Source organism: Lepidochelys kempii, chromosome 8, assembly GCF_965140285.1.
Source record: "Lepidochelys kempii isolate rLepKem1 chromosome 8, rLepKem1.hap1, whole genome shotgun sequence".
Taxonomy (NCBI): domain Eukaryota; kingdom Metazoa; phylum Chordata; order Testudines; family Cheloniidae; genus Lepidochelys; species Lepidochelys kempii.
Window position 1 is genome coordinate 87,372,660 of NC_136387.1, and position 25,751 is coordinate 87,398,410.

Consider the following 25,751-nt stretch of genomic DNA (forward strand, 5'->3'; position numbering starts at 1 on the left):
AACAAGCACTCGAAGAAGAAGTAGGATTTAAGTGGTTCCAAGTAGTAACAGACAGAACAAAGTGAATTACCAAACAAAATAAAACAAAACATGCAAGTCTAAGCCTAGTACAGTAATAAAACTGAATACAGATAAAATCTCACCCTCAGAGATGTTTCAATAAGTTTCTTTCACAGACTGGATGCCTTCCTAGTCTGGGCACAATCCTTTCCCCTGGTACAGCCCTTGTTTCAGCTCAGGTGGTAGCTAGGGGACTTCTCATGATAGCCCTCATATTTGCTCTGTTCCACCCTGTCATAAATATAAAGGGAAGGGTAAACCCCTTTGAAATCCCTCCTGGCCAGGGGAAAGCTCCTCTCACTTGTAAAGGGTTAAGAAGCTAAAGGTAACCTCACTGGCACCTGACCAAAATGACCAATGAGGAGACAAGATACTTTCAAAAGCTGGGAGGAGGGAGAGAAACAAAGGGTCTGTGTCTGTCTGTAGTCGTCTTGGCCGGGGATAGACCAGGAATGGAGTCTTAGAACTTTTAGTAAGTAATCTAGCTAGGTATGTGTTAGATTATGATTTCTTTAAATGGCTGAGAAAAGAATTGTGCTGAATAGAATAACTATTTCTGTCTGTGTATCTTTTTTGTAACTTAAGGTTTTGCCTAGAGGGGTTCTCTATGTTTTTGAATCTAATTACCCTGTAAGATATCTACCATCCTGATTTTACAGGGGGGATTTCTTTATTTCTATTTACTTCTATTTTTTATTAAAAGTCTTCTTGTAAAAAAACTGAATGCTTTTTCATTGTTCTCAGATCCAAGGGTTTGGGTCTGTGGTCACCTATGCAAATTGGTGAGGCTTTTTATCCAACATTTCCCAGGAAAGGGGGGGTGCAAGTGTTGGGAGGATTGTTCATTGTTCTTAAGATCCAAGGGTCTGGGTCTGTAGTCACCTAGGCAAATTGGTGAGGCTTTTTACCAAACCTTGTCCAGGAAGTGGGGTGCAAGGTTTTGGGAAGTATTTTGGGGGGAAGGACGCGTCCAAACAGCTCTTCCCCAGTAACCAGTATTAGTTTGGTGGTGGTAGCGGCCAGTCCAAGGACAACGGGTGGAATATTTTGTACCTTGGGGAAGTTTTGACCTAAGCTGGTAAAGATAAGCTTAGGAGGTTTTTCATGCAAGTCCCCACATCTGTACCCTAGAGTTCAGAATGGGGGAGGAACCTTGCCACACCCACTTATATATCTTTTGCGTAAGGCGGGATCCCTCTGGGTTCCCACCCCTCCTTCTCAATGGAAAAGCACCAAGTTAAAGATGGATTCCAGTTCAGATGACATGATCACATGTCACTGTAAGACTTCATTACCCACTTGCTAGCCCACAGGTATACAGGAAGACTGACAAGTAAAACAGAGCCATCTACAGTCAATTGTCCTGGTTAATGGGAACCATTAAGATTCCAAACCACCATTAATGGGCCACACTTTGCATAACTGCAATAGGACCTCAGAGTTATATTTCATATTTCTAGTTTCAGATACAAGAGTGATACATTTATACAAATAGGATGACCACACTCAGTAGATTATAAACTTTGTAATGATACCTTACAAGAGACCTTTTGCATTAAGCATATTCCAGTTACATTATATTCATACTCATTAGCATATTTTTATAAAATCATATAGAGTGCAATGTCACAACTGTATTAAAGTTCATCTTTAGATTCTGCAAATCCTACAACATAACGGATATTAGAGCATGAATAATTAGATTGCAACTTCTCCGCCTAATCCACAAAGACCCCCCACAAAATGGTTGGAGGTTGTCACATCATTAGAAAGGTAATTTTATCTATAGTTGCAATAAGATCTGGGACTTCATGTACAACTTGAACATCATGAAACTTTTGGCATTTACAACAGAGATGATATTAATTTTGCAAAGTCAGAAAATTAGCTTATGGGCTTGCATTCTAACCTAGGAATCAATCTACTTCCCACTGAAGTCACTGTAAAGACTCCCAATGATTTTAGTAGAAGTTTGAGCAGGTCCCTGACTCCTGAATTTCAGTGTGGCAATTTCTGGAAAAATTGGTTTTGGATTTTGGTTCACCTTCATTTCAGACAGTGATGGACAGAAGTTGTGACAATTTTGAAAATGCAAAACAGAAGTGGTTCAAATTTGCATCTCATTCTACCTAAACACCTAAAATTGTTGTGTGCTCAGATAAAAGATTTTACTTTTGGCCAGTTTCTTTTCATAGGGAAAGTTGAAGAGTTTGAATAATTAGTTATGTATCAACAATTCAACATAATCCATGTTTACAATTACTTTTGATTTGCATCCTATCAACACCTAGAAATTCCAATCAGTTCAGGGGCCCATTGTGCAAGATGCCATACAAACATATAGTAAGAGAGAATCCCTGCCCCAAAAAACTTGCAATACAAGGAAAAAAATTAACCTTTTTCAGAAAGGGTGCCTACATACATTTTTAACTGTAAGTTAAGCATGTGCTCAATTGCTTTCCTGAAACGGGCCCTAAATTAAAACTTGGATGCAGTTTGATTTGTACCTGAAGTTGTCTTTCAGTTTCAAGAGATTCTGTATGGATTAAGACTAAAATATGCTGTATTCCTTGACCCCACACTAACACATTGTTTACTGTTCTATACAAATTAACAGAATCTGTATCCATAACAAAACACAGAAAACAAACTTACCTGCCAAGGTATTCATGATTGAATAAACTGATATTTAAATTACTGTAATTTTCAGAGTGCAGATTTCTTCCTATCAGATGAAAGATGCTTTAGAGAATATCCAAATATTTTAGTGATTTACACCAGTTTTTCTACATTATCCTTACTAAAGGAAAATTATACCCATTTCACTGAGTGTATTTTAGTCTGAAAGTTTCAGAGATCATAGGAAGCAATGAAAACACTGAAGTACATTTTGAAAATTAAGTTTTTAATTACAACCAACAACGACGAATTACCGAAGACAGATACTTTGCCTAAAAAACAATTTTTTGTGACAAGGACAGCATGGGAGACCAATGTAAGCAAACAAACTTATTTCTATAGTGCAGGGGTGGGCAAACTACGGCCATCCAGGCCTTCAGACATTTTAATCCGGCCCTCCAGCTCCCACCGGAGACGAGGGTCGGGGGTCTGGCACTCCAGTCGGGGAGCGGGGTTGGAGGCTTGCCCTGCTCCTTGTGAACAGTGGCTCCACGCAGCTCCCAGAAGCAGTGGCACAACCCCCCTCCGGCTCCTACATGTAGGGGCAGTTAAAGGGCTCACCACGCTGCCCCCACCCCAAGTGCTGCCCCCGCAGCTCCTATTGGCCAATGGGAGCAGCGGGGGTGGCATCTGTGAACGGGGCAGCGTGCAGAGCTGCCTGCCTGTGCCTCTGCGTAGGAGCCGGGGGGGGGGAGGGAAGATGCCCTTGATCCCAGCCTGGAGCACCCTCCTGCACTCCAAACCCTCATCCCCACCCCAGAGCCAGCACCCCCCAAGCCAGAGCCCTCACCATCCCCACCCCAACCATCTGCCCCAGCCCAGAGCCCCCTCCCACACACTGAACTTCTTATTTCTGGACCCACCACAGAGCCTGCACCCCCCAGCCGGAGCCCTCACCCCCTCCTGTAACCCAACCCCCAATTTCATGAGCATTCATGGCTCGCCATACAATTTCTATATCCAGATATGGCCCTCGGGCCAAAAAGTTTGCCCACCCCTGCTATAGTGAGTAACTAACATGTTGTCTAGGCAATCCATTAAAGTTGCCTTTGCCAGGAATAGATAGTTCATAGATGTCTAAATAAATAAACATTAAGGCATGTTAGAAATAAGTTTGTTTGCTTACATTGATCTCTCATGCTGTCCTTGTCATAAATACTTGTTTTTTAAGGAAAAAGCAAAGTATTCCCACATCAAAGCAAAGTATCCCCACATCCAGACATCATATATGTCCTCAGCCCATCCCTTTCCCAAACAGGTTTATCAATCATTACAAAAATGTTGTTTTGACTTGTAAGAAGATGGCCTGCCCCTTTAGGGGTCAGCAGATCCATAGCTGTCCCACTATTTAATTAACCCTGCTCTGTTAAACCTGTGCTGGGTATAGGACTTAAAAAAGGAGGAAACCTGGAAGCTTGGAACTGGCTGAGGAGGAGAGCAGTTGAGCTGTATTGTGGCTGGATAACGAAGCCGCTATAAACATTTACCAAGCTACCCCATTATCCTCCTTTAAATCCCTCCTTAAAACTTTTCTTGGCAATTGCTAGGCTGAAAGTGTGCTGAGGCCACTACCTATCATGCTGACTAATATTTTCTCATATTAGAAAATATGTACTGTACTCCTGTCTGTCTATATCCCTGTGTTGTCTTTTGTCCTATAGAGTAGAACCTCAGAGTTACAAACACCTTGGGAATGGAGATTGTTCATAACTCAGAAATGTTTGTAACTCTGAACAAAACCTTATGGTTGTTCTTTTAAAAGTTTACAACTGAACACTGACTTAATACAGCTTTGAAACTTTACTATGCAGAAGAAAAATGCTGCTTTTAACTATCTTAATTTAAAACGCAACAAGCACAGAAACAGTTTTCCTACCTTGTCAAATCTTTTTTTTAAGCTCTCCTTTTATTTTAGTAGTTTAACACAGTACTGTACAGTATTAATTTTTTTGTCTTGTCTCTGCTGCCTGATAGCGTACTTTGGGTTCCAAATGAGCAGTATGCCTGACCAATCAGTTCATAATTCTGGTGTTCATAACTCTGAGGTTCTATTGTACTTAGATTGTAATCCCTTTGGAGCAGGACCTGTCCTTTACTCTGTGTTTGAACAGCGACTAGTACAAATGTGATTCTGGTCCCTGACTAGGGCTCCTAGGTTCTATGGTAATACAAATAATATACTAAAATAAAATAAATAATAATAATATAAAAACATGTAAGTGATCTTAGACATTATGTACTTGATCCTATCATCTAATATTCTGGTATTTGTGCCAGACAAATTATCAAAGACAACCATGTCACGGTACAAAAATGATGCACAAGTGCAAGCCTAATATATGTGTACAATTCTCACAACTGTGCATGCAAACTGGGTATTCATATATCCAAATGCACAGTTAGGCATCTAAATAGTCATTTTTGTCCTCAAATACCTGGTACCTGCGAACACATGGACCATAATGTCTTATAAAATCACTCGTGTTGTGCTTCTTCTGGATTCCACAGAGCATGCAATGGTTCTCTCCTATATATTGCTGAGCAGGATTAAGCCACAAGATGTTAACAATCCCTTTTACTCACAGATAATTAGAGAACTGCTATTGGAGTTTTAAAATACAGATGTTCCACACACCCCTGCCCCTCATTTGAAAGTCCCCAAAATGTTGGGTAATTTCACGTCTGATCTTCAGAACTTGAAATATCTTCACACTAGAGAAAAGTTCCCCTCATGACAGGAAAAATCATTCTAAAAACTACATTTTCTTGAGGGCGAATTGAGGCTATGTCTGTAATTGTAATGGATGTGATTTCCAGTTTGAGTAGACATACTCATGCTAACTCTCACTGAGGTAGTGTGCTAAAAATAGTAGTGTAGCTGCAGTGGCGCAAGGGAGCCACACATGGGTATGTACGCAGGGATGGTAGCTCCTGCCACTGCTGCCCATGCTATTGCCGCTACACTACTGTTTTTATCACACTAGCTCAATGAGAATTAGCACAAGTATGTCTGTTCAAGCTGGGAATCTCACCCCAACTCCAAGTATATATATATATATAGCCTGAGAGATGTGAATTTCTCGTGTGGATTTGTAGAGGCATCTCAATAGATTATTTTCCTTTTCTCTACATATATTGTGCTATATTAACCACTTCTGCTTATAATCAAGCAAGATTCAAATTCTAAGAAAAAGGAATATCAAAGGCTAATCACCTAAGGAAAAGCCAGCTAAAGAAATATCACAAGTCATACGGCAGGAAAAAGAGTTGATATCACTACTGGCCTATAAAATAAACATATATATCTTTGTCTAAGAAGAATCATAATGTCCTTTGCAAACCAAAATTATTGTCTTCAGGAAATCACAACAGAAGATTATACCTCAAAACTTGAAAAAACCCACTAACATACCCATCTTTACTGAATATGTACCTTAGCTTTTTAAACATATAAACTCATTTTCAATTAAGTTAATGAGACAAAGAGGACCCAAAAAGTCACACACAAAAAAGATGAATCCATTATTGGAGTCCTTCCACATATAGTTAGACCAAGAAATTCACAAGGATCATAGCAATGAGTTTAAATTTTATTACTACACAGTCATGCCACATAGTACTGAGGAATGACTTGTTTTGATTCACTTTTGCTTCACTCAGTAAACTTGCAGATAGCATATTCCTGTTTTCTTGCTTTTTACAGCCCTGTTTTCCATGAACGTATGTTTCACCATTTTGCACTTTTCCTCTTTCACTATTTAAGCAGTTCTTGGCACCCTCAATTTCCCCAGCAATTCTGGGATAAATTGAGAAGAGCATCACTGGCCAAAAAAGCATCAGAAAAGCTTTTTTCTTTTATAGAGATTGCTATGTCCTTTATTTGCATGCATCATCAATCATCAATCTATTGTGGAAGCTGCTGGGAGCTACCCTTTCCTATTATGCTGGTCAGTATGAGTTTAGTATGAGAACTGTAAAATTTCCAGGATACATTAGCTTTCCATTTTACTGCCTGCAAAATGCCTGGAAGGTCTCAAAGTAATAACAACCACTATAAAAGAGAACAGGGAATTAGGAACCAAACCACCATCTTTGGTTGCCTGAGATGCATCTATATTGCCTCTATAGGGCTCTATGGGATCACTATTAAAGTAGGGCAATTGTCTATGTTATTAAGGCAGAAAAATGTCCCTTCAGCTGTTTATGAAATTGAACTCTGCATTAGGAAAAATACATGGGCATTATCATCAGTTTAGATTAGTCCTGTTTAAAATGCCAGCCCTGTGTTCTAAGTTTGATGGGTGCAGGTCTACTGATTTCGTTTGCTATGCAACAAGGAGAGCAGGAAATGTGCTGGGGGATGCCTCAGAGAGGAAAGTTGGCTATGTAGGATGCTCCCTCTTCATGCATTACTTCAAGCAGCACCTTCAGATCAACAATGCATGTTTTAACAGGCACATGTTCAGCCAGTGGTGGTGGGGAGAGAAAAAGACAGAGAGGCAGGTTATAAAATAAAGTGTGTGTGTGCACACTGAGGGAGGGAAGAAGTGGTTTAACTTACATCCTTCTGTTGGTTGCTTTCCCAGCAATGTGCCTCTTCCAAACACATTCCACTCCATCATGTAAGCTGTCCTTCTATTGCCTCTCTGAATACCAAATTAATCAAGTTACACTACCACTTTTTTCATTTTCTGACCAATTTAGATACATACACTTCATCACCATTTATAGCACTGATGAATTTGACCAGTGACATACATATGTTTACCCCAGGTTTGCAATTTGGCTGAATGGGCTAAATTCAACTCAGGTGAAACACTCCAGTGGTGTTATATCAATCATGAATTTACCCCACTCTGATGGAAAGAATGAATTCTCTCTAAGTCTTATTATGATAATCTTTGCAGCTATGGAAAAAGCACAGAATAAATACAATCAGCCACATAAAATCACCAGTTAATTAGGCTAGGCAAAATTTAATTTTTGTATAATTTTGACCAATTATATGTTTATTTTTAAATATTTTTTAAGATTTATTTATTTAAATGTTCACAATTGTGCAAATTATGGGGTATAGGCTTTTTCATTTTGATCAATTTAAATGTTCACTGTTGTGGGAAATTATGGGGGTCAGACAATAATTAATGATGGTAGACATTGCAATTCAAAAACTTAAGCTTCATAACCATTAAAACACAAATTGTCAACATGTCAAAATATACAAAATAAATATCCATAAATCAACTGATTTATCAAGCAGCATTTTTCTTACTTTGCCTATCTATAAATTTTTATCATCAGTGATGGAAATATTTTTTGCTATGTTGTGTGTATGCTAAAATTGATGTTTACCAACATTTACTAATAAAAATCTAATCCTTCCAAGCCTAAAAACAATGGATTCTGAAATCTGTGAACCCAATGACAATGAGTCTAAAAGAGTCATTTTCACGAAAGGCTGCAGGAATTAAATTCATTTCTCATTCATGGGATACAAAAAGTGGTCCTGAGTATTCAAAATAGCTACTTGCTTATTAATCTAACTTTAAAATAGTTATTGTTTTTCCCAACAGTAGAGACCCCATACCTACATTTTCTTAAATATGTTCCCTCTCATAATTAATCTGTTCCAATGGTGTTTAAATCAATTCAGATGCTGTTCTTATGGTACAAACATTCTGTTTTTTTCTCACAGCTGAGCTATCAAATGCTGAGATTTAGAATACTGGAATGTCAAGCTTTTAAAAAGGTCCAGGAATTTGTAGAGTATAATCAGTCCTTTTATGCCCAATTATGCAGTCTCTCTTACCCTTGTCTTTGGTGACAACTTTTGTCCTTTTCATCATGGGTTGGACTTACCAACCAAAGTTGATGTCTAGTTCTTTCTGTTGAGAAATACAGTAGTTGCCTGATGTGACAGGTCAACTGGCCTTTTAGTAACTTTTGCTTCCAGAATAATTCTGGAAGATACAGTCTTGTTGGTACTTTTTCTCCCAACAAGTATGAGTCCTTTTTGCTTTTACAGTATTTCCATTGCTCATTGGTGCTTTTGTCCAGGAGTCATAATTTTAATTGCTAAATTATCCACTCTTATTAAACATAATGTCCTTCCTTGTCTCAGCTCATTTAGATGACCAGGCATTCTTCCGCTAGAGATTGCACACAAGTAGACCAAGATACTTTCCTTAAGTAATTACCATAAATGCTAAAAGTCAGAGTAAGTTCTTGCTGTATGAAACAACACAGAGAAGTACATGGACAAACCACAGAGTAAGATTTTAGCATCCACCCACTTGCTTGATTAATTCTTAGCTATAAGAAAACAGAGACAGCCCACTGGAGTCCACTCATAAATATACACAAACTTCTGGTGTAATACTCTGTCTACTCTGGTGTCAGTAATTCCAGACATTTATCAAAGTCAATGTTACTCTTTCCAATATAGCCCTTGACACTAACTATAATTGTTAACTGACACTGACAGAATATGAAATTTGCTGTATTCAATCTATAAGTCCTCTTATGAACACTTTTCCTGAACTGTGTGTTCACTGTTATCAGTATTTATTTGTATTACAGTAGTGCCTAGGACTAGGAGCCCTAGTTATGGATCAAAAAGAAAAGGAGTACTTGTGGCACCTTAGAGACTAACCAATTTATTAGAGCATAAGCTTTCGTGAGCTACAGCTCACTTCCTCAGATGCATATCGTGGAAACTGCAGCAGGCTTTATATATACACAGAGAATATGAAACAATACCTCCTCCCACCCCACTGTCCTGCTGGTAATAACTTATCTAAAGTGATCATCAGGTGGGCCATTTCCAGCACAAATCCAGGTTTTCTCACCCTCCACCCCCCACACAAATTCACTCTCCTGCTGGTGATAGCCCATCCAAAGTGACCCCACATTGTGCTAGGCACTGTACAAAGATATAACAAAAAGATGGTCCCTGCCCGAAACAGCTTACACTGTAAGATATTGTCTACACTGGTGGTGGCACGTAGGATATGAGTAGCTACAAGCCACAGTGAAAAGCAGGCTGCATCCACGTTGCAGAGCGTAGCTACATGCAGCAATGAACGACACTGGCAGCAGAGAAAGACTGGCAGCAGGGAGTTGCCGGAGCTGCAGCCTTTCACTGTAGCAGGACAAAACTCCACCAGCAGGACACAACACTGCTAAAAACAGCAGTGTAGATGTGGCAACCACTGCCTGGACATACAGAGAGTTGTGTAGGGTATATACCCTAAAGTTTTGGCACATTTTTAGTCGCCTAAGCAGTGTCTCATCATGCAGACTGCTATTCAGACCCGACAGAGACACAGACAGACGATAATACAGGAAAATAATGAGACGCTTCTTGGCCACCAGCAGCCTCACCATTGTCAAATTTTTGTAAACCCTCTAGAAAAAGAGTTTGAAGGAGGGATTTGAAGGAGGATGATAAGGTAGCTTTGTGGATGTTTGTGGAAATCTCCTCCCACATGGTGATGTCACAGAAGTACGGGGAAAAGCACTATTTCCCCATGTTTATCCCCCCCCAACTGTTCCTCAGACATTCTTGTCAACTGCTGGAAATGGCCCATCTTGATTATAACTACAAAAGGTGCCCCGTCCCCGTCCCCCCCGCTCTCCTGCTGATAATAGCTCACCTTAAGTGATCACTCTGGTTACAGTGTGTATGGTAACACCCATTGTTTCATGTTCTCTATGTATATAAATCTCCTCACTGTATTTTCCACTGAATGCATCCAATGAAGTGAGCTGTAGCTCACAAAACCTTATGCTCAAATATATTTGTTAGTCTCTAAGGTGCCACAAGTACTCCTTTTCTTTTTGTGAATACAGACTAACACGGCTGCTACTCTGAAACCAAAGTTACAGTTAGTGTCAAGGGCTATACTTGAAAGAATAACTTTGACTTAATAAAGAAAGAAGCTAAGGGACAAATTTCAAGAAGAGCATGGTTTACAGTGTCAAAGGCATCTAGAAAGGTCTTAAAAGTGTGACCTATGTGGAAAGATTGAAATAAATCAGTTTGCATAGTCTGAGGAAGAGAAGACTGAGGGGGGACATTGTAACAATCTTCAAGTACATAAAAGATTGTTATAAATAGCATAATGATAAGTTGTTCCCTTATGCACTGCAGACAGGACAAGATGTAATGGGCTTAAATTGCAGAAAGGGGGATTTAGGTTAGACACTAGGAAAAACTTCCTAACTGTAAGGATAGTTAAGCTCTGGAAAAAGTTACCTAGGGAGGATGTGGAATCTCCATCACTGGAGGTTTTTAAGAACAGATTAGACAACCACCTGTAAGGGATGGTCTAGATAATACTTAGTCCTGTCTCATTGCAGAGGAATGGACACTAGATGACCTATCAAGGTCCCTCCAGTTATACATTTCTATGATTCTATGACAACTCAAGGAGGGGGAGGATGGAGTACTGGTTCTGAGCTTCAGCTAGGAAAAGATCATGAGAGACTTTGGTGACAGTGGCTTCAGTGGTGTGAAAGAGGTAGAAACTGCATAGGAGAGGGTCTAGAATGGAATTGGAGGAGAGGCACTCCAGATAGTGACTGTAAACAAGGCATTCAAAGATCTTAGTGATAAAAAGGAAAAGGGAGATGGGGAGTATGGACAAAGATAGGTTTTTAAAAACGAGAGATACTAAATATGCTTGTATCATGAGGTGAAGAGCCAAACAAGAGTGGGAGATTAAGGAGAAGAGTAAGGGAGGGAATGACAGTAGGTTGCAAGGGAGATCAGGAGATGGGATGGGGTCATTGGGGCGAGTGGAGGGATTAGATGAGGAGAGCAGACAAAATGTTCGCATTTATGACAGGAAAGAGGGGGAGAGAGTTGTAGTGGGGGAAGAAAAAAGGAGGAGAAGAAGGCAAGCAGAGAGGAGAGAGAAGTTCATGTCATATTTTGTCAATTTTCTCTGGAAGAAACAAGTGAGAGAAGTGGAGGCAGGAGATGGGGAGGATTTTAGGAGTGAATCAAAGGTGAGAGCTTCACCTTGAAGATGTTGCACAGGGGAACTGGCCCCAACTGGTCAGCTGTCCACAATCAGCTTTAAAGTAGAGCACACTGAGCCTAGATCAGAGTGAGACCTGATGAGTGAAGCAGGAGCAGCAGGAAGACTGCCAGAGTCACCTGGGAAGGGGAAGCTGTGGGAATCTGTGGGTGAAAAAAGCCTCCAAAGAGAAAGCCTGGCATGATCGTGCTCAGTGAACACAGCATGGAAGATTTCTGTAGGAAGCCCTGAAGCAGGAAGGACAGAGTTAAAGGGGATAGTACAGGAGATGTAGCCCAGAGTGGGCTGAGGAATTGATTTTGTTAGTTTTGCTTATGTTGGGAAAATAAAACTGACTGGAAAGACTCTGGGTGTGGCTGTGGGTCCTTTTGTGTGCTGGGGAGAAGGCCAGCTTGTTACAATGTCATATTACTTCAGTTGCAATTAGGGCTGTCAAGCAACTAAAAAAATTAATAATGATTAATTGTGCTGTTAAAAATAACAGAATACCACTTATTTAAAATATTTTTGAATGCTTTTTACATTTTCAAATATATTGATTTAAATTGAAACACAGAATACAAAGTGTACAGTGCTCACTTTATATTACTATTAAGGCTGTCAATTAATCGCAGTTAGCTCACATGATTAACTCAAAAAATTAATCGCACTTATAACAACAGAATACCAATTGAAATTTATTAAATATTTTTTGATGTTTGCTACATTTTTAATATTGATTTCAATTAAAGTGCTCACTTTATGTTATTTTTTATTACAAATATATGCACTGTAAAAAAGATAAACAAAATAAATAGTATTTTTCAGTTCACCTCATACAAGTACTGAAGTGCAATCTATTTATCGTTAAAGTGTAACCTACAAACGCAGATTTTTTTTTGGTTACATAATTGCACTCAAAAACAAAACAGCGTAAAATTTTGGAGCCTACAAGTCCACTCAGTCCCACTTCTTATTCTGCCAATCGCTAAAAACAAACAAGTTTCTTAACACTGACGGGAGATACCGCTGCCCACTTCTTATTTACAACATCACCTGAAAGTGAGAACAGGCATGCACATGGCACTTTTGTAGTCAGCGTTGTAAGGTATTTACATGCCAGATATGCTAAACATTCATATACCCCTTCATGTTTTGGCCACCATTCCAGAGGACATGCTTCTATGATGATGACGCTCATCAAAAAAAATGTGTCAATTAAATTTGTGACTGTACTCCTTGGGGGGAGAACTGTATGTCTCCTGCTCTGTTTTACCCACATTCTGCATATATTTCATGTTATAGCAGTCTCAGATGATGACCCAGCACATGTTCATTTTAAGAACTCTTTCACAGCAGATTTTACAAAATGCAAAGACGGTACTGATATGAGATTTCTAAAAATAGCTACAGCACTCGACCCAAGGTTTAAGAATCTGAAATGCCATCCAAAATCTAAGAGGGACGAGGTGTGGAGCATGCTTTTAGAAGTCTTAAAATACCAACACTCTGATGCAGAAACTACAGAACCCAAACCACCAAAAAAGAAAAATCAACCTTCTGCTGGTGGCATCTGACTCAGATGATGAAAATGAACATGCATCGGTCCGCACCGCTTTGGATCGTTATCAAGCAGAACCCATCATCAGCATGGAAGCATGTCCTCTGGAATGGTGGTTGAAGCATGAAGGGACATATGAATCTTTAGCACATCTGGCTAAAATATCTTGCAATGCCAGCTACAACAGTGCCATGCAAACGCCTGTTCTCACTTTCAGGTGACATTGTAAACAAGAAGTAGGCAGCATTATCTCCTGCAAATTGTAACCAACCTTGTTTGTCTGAGTGATTGGCTGACCAAGGAGGAGGACTGAGTGGACCTGTAGGCTCTCAAGTTTTACATAGTTTTATTTTTGAATGCGGGTATTTTTGTACATAATTTTACATTTGTAAGTTCAACTTTCATGATAAAGAGATCAGTGGTCCATTTGCTCCCTCCCTTAACTGCAGAGGTAGGTGAGGAATGTACAGGGAGGGACAGGGAATGGGTGAAGCCTTAACTGTACAACCCTACTCACTGAACACTCCTAGGATATTGTAAATTTGGGGGTATTGTAAATTTGTCCTGTGTATAGGTCATCTTCCGCTTTGTGAGGCAGGGTTCTGAAATGCAGGGGCTGCAGTCAACTCCAAGTTTGGGGTGTTGTTTTGTAATTTATGTAATGTACAAATAAAAATAACATAAAGTGTTAAATACAATTGCTCCATACCCTACTAAGAATACCACCACATGGTATAGATATATTTAAGAGCAATCAAAGAATTTTCACAGTGATTCCAGATACCTGAACTACACATATAAACCCATTAAGGATGGACAGCTGGAAACCACCACCAGGAGTAAGGTTTGGGGGAATGTGGAGGAAACATGGAAGAGTTTGAAACAGAAATCCTTGTTGCATATGACTGAAGCGGATGCAGATAAAATGAATAGTGCCAGCCAGTGAAGTGGCCTTATTATTGACTGTAGTTGGTGCAGAGACCCTAGATATATTTAATACTTTTGTAAAGAAATGTATAATGAACTTAATAAATTTATATTAAATAATCTTATAGAAGTAGATATTATAAGAAAATGTAAAAGGGAACTTTTCTGCTTTCCGTGTTTCTTGTTAACACAGATTTCAAAGGTTGTAAAAAATCAGAAAGTTGATTTGTGTCTTATCTACAGTGGATCCTCGGTCTGTGTAGACAACAGGGCGAAGCAACCAGACAAATGTGCGATTTACTAGCTAGATGTAGAGCTCCCTAATGAAACAGACTAGGGAGAACTAGCCAGCAACTCCAAGGACACAAAAAGCAGACAACTGAGATAAGTAACAATAATAGAAGAGTTGTAAGAAATAATAAATATATGAAAGCAGTGGTTTAAAAAGATAGATAAGGAATACCAATTAGAGTTTTAGCAGGATAAGTAAAAATATATTAGAAATATATTCAGAATGAAATATTTATAGATGATGTAGTTTTAATAATTTGTATTTGTGTGATGTTACGAAGCAAGGTATGAAAGGATGTGTTTAGCAAAGTGGGGGAGGGTGGGAAGCAAGGCAGGACTTATACCAGATCAAACCAGCACGGATCTGACAATGACAGAAACAGCCTACATGCACCGCCGGTAATTGATTGATGTATCCTGTTCGATGTGCTTTACTTATGCTTTAGCTTGATTAAGATGGTAATATATTGTCCTAAAGTTTCCTTATCAAAGCTTTACATTAGTTAAGATTAATAATTGGTGTGGACAGTGCTTTTCACCCAAGAGTTTCCTGCTCTCATCTGTGGACAGTACTGATTTTGATAGAGTCTGCACAGTTTGTGAGCCTGCAAAGAATGGAAACTTTGAGAAACTCCTTTTCCACACAATAGTGCAACTTCCACAGGGATGGGTAGGTGAACACAGCATTGCCAGCTAAGAAGCTTATGGATATTCGCTGCTCAGAATCCAATGAACTCATTGCCACTGAATCCACATCTGGGACCAAATGTGAACGTCTCAGTTTCAGCCTGAATGAGAAAAAATAAAATTTGAACAGTTTGGCATGAAGCCCATTTCTCCTTCTCATCAAGGGAAGCAGATGGTATAACAGAGAAGAGGAACAACACCCTGAAAGCTATTTTGCTGCTTCTAAAAGAGGGACTAGAGATCACCTACCAGACAGTTGGGGAACAGACATAACTTCAGGAGGAGCAATAAGGAGCATTAAAAAATATTCCAAAGCAGTCAAAGCTAGAACCAGATTTGCAGCACCGTTTCTGTACACATGGTTCAGTTTACAGCAAAATGTCAGTTCAGGAATTAGGTGCAGTACTACTATATTGGAGAAACCAAGACTGGGGCTTTGAAGCATATATATATGCAGCCTTCACAGTCTTATTTTTTTTTATTATTAAAATAGAAGGATGTGTGGAACAGCTGCTGTTATGTAAGGATGGGTTTAGTTGCAAAGAGCAAAGGTCATCCTCCATTTCGGAAGGCAGGGTTCTGGACTGTGGGCTGCAATCAACACCAGGACCTAGTTGCTGTTGTGTTAGTTATGTAAACATTTAATTAAAGTTATTTTGTTGTTAAATGGAAGATCTCTAGGGCCTACTGAAAAAGATGACCACCAATTATCTTCCTAGAAAATTTTAAATTGTAGCTGGTACATGCTTCCATAATACCCATTTTCAGACTGGATAGCCATTTAAAAAAAAAGTCTTTAAAACAGACTATAATGCCAGCAGAACTCACTTTATGGTTTAAATCTGGATGATAATAATAATACTTTTCAATCAAAACTTCAGATGACCTTATTAAGAAAGAAATACTCAGGTATGTTTAAAAGGGCTCTTAACTTGATTGATAAAAGATCTGAAAAATCCATTGTTCTCTCTCCTTAATCAAATCAAGCTTTTTACTTTTCCCAAATTCACCATTAAGGTAGCTTGTTTTTATCTTAACTTTTCAGACTTATGTTAATCTGTTCATAACTTTTCAGAGTTTAGAAATAAGGTATTGAACATGTTCATCAGTGACTTTAAAACGTTACATGCAATATTGCAATTTATTATACTAATAGCATATTAATTAATATATTATGTAAACATATTTTGCTTCTTTATATTAAGTTTCCTCAAATTGAAAATGGAGTCAAACTCCCAGTGTGAATTCTTTTAAAGTTATACCATTGCTACTACTGGTGAAAATATCTAGTTGCATCTTCCATGCATGTCCCTTTTAGCTATGCAGGGAAGGTGGCCTTGTGGAAGAGGTGAGGAGTGGGTTCTACCATGTCAGTATATGTAGGGGATCCATGAGAAAGTCTGCACTCAATTATGAGAATCAATAAAGCTGTACAGAATACACATCTTTTCACCAGAGTTCTCTTCCCCTTTGACATCATGGCTAGCTCTGCCATGCTTGCATTTGCTTCCTCTCTGTGCTTCGTAAACTGAAGGTTTTACATGTACACCATTGCCTCCTTTTTGTCAGACATTATATTTAACTATTCTTTCTAAGCACAGAAAGAGTGCAAGGGCAAGTTTACCGGCTATCAATTTTTATTTATTTAATGACCACTTAATTTGGAAAACAAAAATAAATTTCAGCAGATGAGAATCAAGAGCAGCTACTATATTCCAGGTAACTGTTTATAGTCACATAATAGCCATTTACAAACTTTTAAAATAAAAAGCTAGGCAGAATGTCCTTACTTAAAAGGAATGTAAAAAGTTCTACACTCCTGTCAATTCCAGGCAGCAAAGGGCTTTCAAATACTTCACCGCCTCTGCCACAATGAGAAATCCGCAAATTAACAACAGATGGCTTGAGAGGCAAAAGTGAAATGTTAGCTCCTCCTCCCTCTTCTGGGGTGGGGTGGCGGGTGGGGACAGGACACTAAAGTGATATTGTGCCATTACAGTGACTCCCTTTGTTATCATGCTCTGAGCTCCTGTTGCAGGGCACAGGTCTAAGGCACAGACAGAGTGCCCTATACTCTAGCTATCCCGAGCTGTTGGATCAGCCATGGGAAGCCGTTTGCAGCTGATATAATTTAGAGCATTATGTTACAGCTTAAAGAGGCTAAGGCTGCTCTAAACTATGCCAGGGACTGGGCCTATACAGAACTGGCCTCAGGTTTGCAATGGCCCAAACAGCTCCTTTGTACTCCCTCCTCTCTCCAGCTGTAACAAGGAGAATCTGACCCTTACATCTGAAACAGATAAATTCCTGGGCCTCAATTCTCCTTCCACTTATACTGATGTAACTTCATTGACTAGTGGATTTACTCCAGATTTACACCCAAGTTAGAAAATAATAGGGCCTCTGGTTTCATTTAAAAAAATATTTTTGTAGCTCACATATCAAACTCTGCAGGCAGTCAGGTAGAGAAACAAGGAGTCAGAAAAGGAATCTTAAAACAGTTAAAAGGTTAGTTTAGTTATTTTTTTCATCCACACTGGATGCAATTACCTCAAAATGCAACTATTTTATAGACAAGTAGAAAAATACCTCCTCTGATATTTCTCTTTCTTGAAAATTCTGCACTTTGTACACTTTGCATATGACTAATTAAAAGGAAGACATAAGTATCTCTAAGTTGGTGATTGGTTCAAATGCCAACTTGCAAGAGTTAACATGGCCAGTGCTAGTCATGTTCTAAGGATGTACATACATACTTCATTCATTACTTGTGTTATAGGGGACAATACAATTACAACAACATATTAATGAAAAAGTTAGTGCATTTGCCATATCAGAAAAAATGACAGCTGTTTTAATATTACAAAGCTGTACAGTTGCACTTCTTATATTCCGAGTACCTATGGCAGACTCACTTTTTTTAGTCTATTCATTGTCTTTCTAACTACTCCATGCTATTTCCTATGCTCAACATTGCTCAGGGAGTAAAAAAAAAAAAAAGAGTACCATTATTCCTTTTAAATTTGAATCCTGTATCCCTGTCTGAACACACAGACACAATCTACAGACAAGTAGACCAATTCCACTTAAATTAATGGAGCTTCTCCAGATTTACACTGGTGTAAATGAAAGCTTCTGATTCTTCCAATATTTTAAAAACTGTTACCCTGCATTTTAGAAGGAAAATGTTTCTTCTTAGGGGCATTGGCTGATTTCTTTTTAATTTATAGTGAAGTAAAGGATTTCATACTTAACCTACATGTACAGTCATCCTCTCAGTGGGAGCTGTCTAAAATTTTTTTGAAGGAACAAGAGAATGTAAGTGAATCAACAGAAGCATTGGCAGCTGAGATATCAGTTTCAGATGAGTGAAGACAAGTTATTTTCTTCCCTTAACTTTCCATCCTACTGTTCAAAAAAATCAGTGAAAACAACAGTGCCCCATAAAACCTGGTATAATTATGGTGACTTATTTGTACTGCGTCAGCACTCAGAGGCCTCAGTGAAATTGGGGGCCCTCTGTGAGAGGCCCTGAACAAAAATACAGTAACCAAGCATTGTCAACTCATTGCAGCAGGCAATATAATTTAAAAAAAGATGCATCAAGTAGGCAAAACACAAATGGAGGGCATGGGAAACTGAAAATAAGGGCAAAAGTAACCAGAAAGGATAAAAAGTTCTTGTTAGTAAGAGAAACATATGTAGCATACTTGTAGCTGTGTCGGTCCCAGGATATTAGCGCGACAAGGTGCGTGATGCAATATCTTTTACTGAACCAATGTCTGTTGGCTAGGGAGAGAGAGAGAAGCTTGAAAGCTTGTATCTCTAGCCAGTGGAAGTTGGTCCAATAAAAGGTATTACCTCATCCACATTGTCTCTTGAATATGGTTATCTAGGTGTACAATGAGCTAGTTTTGAGTAAGAAAAATTTGTTTTGGTTAAAAAAAGATATTAATGATATTAGTAATCCTTACTGCTCACATGCCTGGTCTTTATCCATTAGCAATTTACTGTGAGCATCATAGTAGAAATGGGTCTTGAGGGAGGATGTGAAAGATGACAGAATAGAATACAGAAGACATTTCATGGGTAAAAGTTACATGCCAGAAAGCGTGAAGGTGCTTGTGGGAAAGGTGGGCGAATAGGCAACAGAAGATGGCATCTCATCTGAGATCTCAACCCAGTTTATTATAATTTTAAAGAATGTTTCTCCCTGTTCACATCCTAGCCAGAAGGTAAAACTCCTATTGGGCCTGATTCATCATGATATTTCTCCAGTGTTACTAATGTCATGCCATTAATTCTGATGGTTATACGAGTGTAAAAACTACAGTGAACAGTGGTGAATCAGACCTATTGTTCTGTATTTAGCACTTTTTGTTTATTTCTAGTTCAGATTAGTTGGGTGTCAAAGCACGGATATATGTACACATACCCTCTAAAAATAAAGAAGTGTATTAAGTTTGAAAATTCCCATAGACCAAGATCACCATGGGATTTATTGAACTAAAATTGTGACATTCATGATCATCTACAATAGACAGAATTATAATAAAAACATTTAATTGTCACACACTTATCTTTTATGATATAGACAAGATGGAATGGATCAAAAAAAGTAACTGTCTTCTGGATTTAAATTCAACTACTATAAATGCCATTCTGATCTACAAAGTAGAAATCCCTACCGACTTATGGAACAAATTGTTCCCTCAACTTCCTTTAATTATTTCTTTCCTTTTTAAAGGGACAGTTTTGAAACAATCAGTTTAACATATCAATGTATGAATTTTTTTCACCTTGTTGGCAGATCCCTTGAAGTGTGCTACAGATAACCTCCTATGGCACAGTTTCAGCAATTTTTAAAAAATTACACAAAATAGGCCTACACATTGTTATATGCACATAAGTAGCCTTTAAATGTATACCCACAATTCTGAAGTGCAATCCCTCCCCCAAGCTTGTGCATTTACACACATCCTCTCATATGGCATGTGCAAGTATTTTAAGTGCAAATCTGGCGTTCTGAATAGATAAAAATATTTTGTGTGTACAACTGAGTGCAAACTTATAAGTTTGGTTGAGGTTACTATAAAAGTTTGACTCTATCTCTGATAAACTAACAATATGTCATCAGAATCCAAGACTGGCATAATACATTGGCTCATCAATGTATAATTAATACTATACACCAGTCCACACCAAAATATAGAGGGTTGTTCAAAATCTGAAATTGGATCGGCTCTAATTTTGCAAGTAACCATACACTTTAAAATGTATATACCGTTTTAACAGAGTGTAATAAAAATTCTAAACAAAAAGCACATCCTCACATGTTGTGTTTTACTTGCTTGATGTAAGTGGTGATATTTGTCTGCTAAAAACACTATAGACAGATGTGAATATGCAATATTAAAATATGCAGATTTTTTTTTTTTTGGTAGGAAGTGGAAAACAAACAGTCAGGCCTTCTTTTATCAAGGAATAAACAAGGGCCTAAATCAAAGTTTGATTTCCCTTCAGGTCACCTTTATGGTGAAAAGCAGTTGATCTCATAATACAGTAGAACCTCAAAGATACGAACACCAGAATTACGGACTGACCAGTCAACTGGACACCATGCGAAAAGTAACCAATCAGCAGCAGCAGAGATACACAAAAGAGCAAATATTTTACAGTGCCTATACTGCATCTTAAGGGTAGGCACATCTGGGCTACCCCAGTGCACCCACTTACACCTAGGAATTGAAGATGCTGAGATTTTCAGGTAAAGCTGCGAGCCCCTGCTGCCAGTCCAAGGCAGCCGGAGTAGGAGAAGCATTAGAGTCTGGCTGCTTTCCTGTAAGCCATGAGTGCCGTTTTCATGCCCTCTCCCCTGGCCTGGGTGTGTGTGTGGGGGGGGGGAGGGGGTGTCGTTCCCTTGCCTGGGGGTGGGGGGGAGGCAGGAATGCTCTATTTTCACCACCATTCTCCCTTCCACCTTGCAAGGAAGCTACCTAGCTGCCTCTGGAACCTGGCCTGGAGTGTTAACTGCTGGAACCAGAGCTGTGTCATGCTCAGAGTCACGAACATTTCAGAGTTATGGACAACCTCCATTCCTGAGGTGTCTGTAACTCTGAGGTTATACTGTACTGACCGCTTGTCTACATTTACAGCATGGGAGAGCTTCTCCCGTCAGTGTAGGTACTCCACCTCCCTGAGAGGCAGTACCTGTGTCGACGGGAGAAGCCCTCCCATCAATACAGTGCTCTCTACACTGGAAGTTCAGTCAGTATAACTGCAGTATAACTGCAGTATAACTGCAGTATAACTCATCGCTCATGAGTATTTTACCCTATACTATACAGATTTCATGAGGGAGACCAACATTTCTCAAATTGGGGATTCTGACCCAAAAGGGAGTTACAAGGGGGTCACAAGGGTATTTTAGGGGGGTCGCGGTATTGCCACCCTTACTTCTGCGCTGCCTTCAGAGCTGCGTGGCCAGAGAGTGGTGGCTGTTGGCTGGGTGCCCAGCTCTGAAAGCAGCACTCTGCCAGCAGCTGCGCAGAAGTAAAGGTGGCAATAGAACTTCAGAACTAGGCAGCTGGAGAGTAGCAGCTGCTGACTGAGGGCCCAGCTCTGCAGGCAGCAGTGCAGAAATAAGGGTGGCAATACCATACCATGCCTTCCTTACTTCTGTGCAACTGCTGGTGGTGGCTTTATCTTCAGAGCTGGGCTCCCGGCCAGCAGCTGCTACTCTCCAGCTGTCCAGCTCTGAAGGCAGAGCAGTCACCAGTAGCAGAGGAGAAGTAAGGGTAACAGTACCACTCCCACCCCCATAATAACCTTGCAACCTTCCCACAACTCCTTTTCAGGTCAGAACCCATACAGTTACAACACTGTGAAATTTCAGATTTAAATAGTTGAAATAATGAAATTTATTATTTTTTAAATCCTACAACCGTGAAATTGACCAAAATGGACTGTGAATTTGGTAAGGCCCTACACATCTCTAATAGCAAATTTATATTTCACATAATACATGGTCAACAATATTGCTTTAGATGTAGTTTTATAAAAAGTCCCCCCCCCACACACACACACACAAACCCTCCCATCCTACAAGTTACAGTGTAGAGCAGGGGTGGGCAATGGCCTTCGGGACAGATCCAGCCCATCAGGGCTTTGGATCCGTCCTGCAGGATTGCCACCCCCGTGGCAATGTGGGGCTAAGGCAGGCTCCCTGCCTGCCCTGGCTGCTTCTGGAAGCGGCTAGCACCACATCCCTGCGGCCCCTGGGGAAGGAGGGGGGCAAGAGGGCTCCGCGCTCTGCCCTCGCCTGCAGGCACTGCCCCCTGCAGCTCCCATTGGCCCGGAACAGGGAACCACAGCCAATGGGAGCTTTAGGGGAGGTAGCACTGGGGGAGCCCACACCCAAACCCCTCCTGCACTCCACACCCTAACCCCCTGCCCTGAGCCCCCTCCCACACTCTGAATCCCTCCCTGCACCTCAACCCCCAGCCCTGAGCCCCCTCCTGCTTGCCACACCCCCTCCTGTACCCCAATCCCCTGCCCTGAGCCCCCTCGTACATCCCACACTCCTCCTGTGCCCCTTGCCCTGAGCCCCTTCCTGCACACTGCACCCCCTCCCACACCCTGCACTCCCTCCCACACCCCAACCACCTGCGCTAGCCCTACATTCATGGTCCTGCTTACAACTTCCCCACCCAGATGTCACCCTCGGACCAAAACGTTTGCCCCCCTCCCCCGGTGTAGTGGTAGATCCTTGTTCCTACCCTGAGTCCCACAGACATTGTAACTCACAAGGTTAAGGCCTAAGTTATTTCACAGATTCCCTGGATTCCTCCTCCGCTTTCAGAGGGAGAAGGATGCCCATGATATTTCATCTTTCTTGTTTTGTTTCTCCAATTATAAATAATTTCATCTGATCGAAGACAAAGAATAAAGATGAATGGTAAAATAACTACATTTACATCAAAAAATTAATCTATATAGTTGCAGGTTGAATTTGTATTGCTTCATAAAATGAACTGTCATGTACTGCGTATTAAACAGAATAGTTTATACAAAAACTCTGGACAAGCTCAGCGCAGCTGGTGCAAATTGGCCAAGCTCTGTTAGATCTGGCCCTAAGTGGGCTTGATTACCCACTGCCTCACACTCTGTGTGTTGTCATTTACACTTGTGCAAAATGAATGAAAAAGGGATATAAACCTTACATAAGCAGGATGTTAGTGTTTTACATCCACTTTGCATAAATGTAATGACAACTCTGGGCCTGATTCACAAATGAATTTTTCCAGTTTTAGACTAGTTCTAGCCATTGGAGTTACATCAATCTGAACCTGAAGTAATGCAATGAGGAAACAGGTCCATAAGGTGCAAAGCAGTGTAAAGTGTGGCCATACTGTCTCAGTGTTGATAAGCAAGCCTAAAAATACAATTCCATTCTCAATTAACAGCAGAAGCAACTGTCAAAGTTCTGCCAAGAGCAATACAGGGTCAGATACTGCCTAACGCATACTGAGATACAAGTGGAGTTAACTATATCCAAGAGGCTGTTCACTCACTCTTCGGAATTCAGTAGAGTTACGCAATGCCATTGACTTCAGTGAGGCCAAAATTTTACCCAGATGTCAGGTTCACCGGGCAGGGACTAACTATGAAGTGTGATGATGGAGGCAGCAGTTCCCGCAATACAGGACATCTGACTTGTTGATGGAGCCTAACTAAAAAGTCTAGGTGTGGCAGGAGGAGAACTTAATGTTTTATTTAAAAAAAGAGAAAGTACCTCACTGAGAGTAGATTATACAGCTTCAAGAAAAGGAGTACTTGTGGCACCTTAGAGACTAACCAATTTATTTGAGCATGAGCTTTCGTGAGCTACAGCTCACTTCATCGGATGCATCAGATGTAGCTCACGAAAGCTCATGCTCAAATAAATTGGTTAGTCTCTAAGGTGCCACAAGTACTCCTTTTCTTTTTGCAAAGACAGACTAACACGGCTGTTACTCTGAAACCTATACAGCTTCAGTTACATTTCTTAGACATGAAACTGGTTTCCCAAACTAGTGTAAATCAGCAGAACTTCATTACCTTCATTTTGCAATAGGCTAGGCCCATTTACAACAGTTGAGCATCTGGCCCAGTCTCTTTATATAGCTGTCATTAAAATTACTGTATAAATATTGCAAGACATATTTCCAAAGTTAATTTGATTTTTCAAGCCTATATAGAAGTTTACCACTAGAACAGGGGTGGGCAAACTTTTTGGCCCGAGGGTCACATCGGGCTTGCGCAACTGTATGGTGGGCCAGGTAGGGAAGGCTGTGCCTCCCCAAACAGCTTGGCCCCTGCTCCCTATCCACCCCCTCCCACTTCCCACCCCCCTCAGAACCCCCGACCTGCTCCTTGATCCCTGACCGCGCTCTCCCAGGACCCCCTGCCCCTAACCTCCCCCTGGAACCCAACCCCTTATTCAACCCTCTGCTTGTCCCCCCCACCCTCTTCTTGTCCCTTGACTGCCATGACCCCCATCCACACCCCCGCCCCTAACCGCCCCCTAACCACCCCATCCAACTCCCCCTGCTCCCTGTTCCCTGACTGCCCCCCCCCGCAGAACCTCCGCCCCATCCAACCGTCCCCTGCTCCCTGTCTCCTGACTGCCCCTCAGGACCCCCGGCCCCTTATCCAACCCCCCCGCTCCCTGCCCCATTACCATGCCGGAGCCAGCCACCCTGCCGCACTGCCCGACAGGAGTGGCAGGCGAGAGCGCTGCTGGCGTGGCTGCAGGGGAGGGGGAGCAGTGGGGGTGGGCCCGGGAAATAGCCTCCCTGGCCGGGAGCTCAGGGGCTGGGCAGGACGGTTCCATGGGCCGAATGTGGCTCGGGGGCTGTAGTTTGCCCACCTCTGTTCTAGAGGAATTCCCTTTGTGAAACAAGGTGTGTTGAACAACTTTAATACTAAAAATGCAGTATGCATATTTTGTCATCTGACACAAAAGTTTCCACCGTATCTAGTGTTTATGTTTGAGTACAAAACTTTATCATATTTTCTTAGATCACTCATTTTTCAGAGTTTGGATTACAGGGCATTTGAACGACAGCTATTTGACCAAATTCATCCTTGCAAATTCTGCAAGTTTTTGAAAATTAGAAACTCTGAGATGGGGTAAAAACAGACAAACTGATGCTGCCACTTCTAGATAATTATCAAAGCACACAGATCACATTTCAGAAAGAAAAAAAATAACGGCATGAAAAATAAGTCTAAACATATTACCAGGATCCAATAAAGATAATCGAAAAGGTTTTTCTGACAAACTGTCACTTTTTCTTGCTTATTGTTCAATGCAGTAGTTTCCTAATTCACTTATTCCCACTCAGCTAAATGCCATATGTTCTCTAATAATCCCTCATATTTCACTCCTTGAAAATGTCATAAAGTAATGATAAAAATAAAGCAAACCCTTTTAGCATATTGGTATTTTTTGTCTGCACGGAGATTCATTAAAACGTAAG

The 25,751-nt window shown here is 40.5% G+C and overlaps 1 protein-coding gene across 1 annotated transcript in view; it reads right to left on the minus strand.

Moving 5' to 3' along the window:
- LRRC7 (leucine rich repeat containing 7) overlaps nt 1-25,751 on the minus strand; it is a 386,471-nt gene that overhangs the window by 265,360 nt on the left and 95,360 nt on the right. The gene's annotated exons all lie outside the window — the stretch shown is intronic.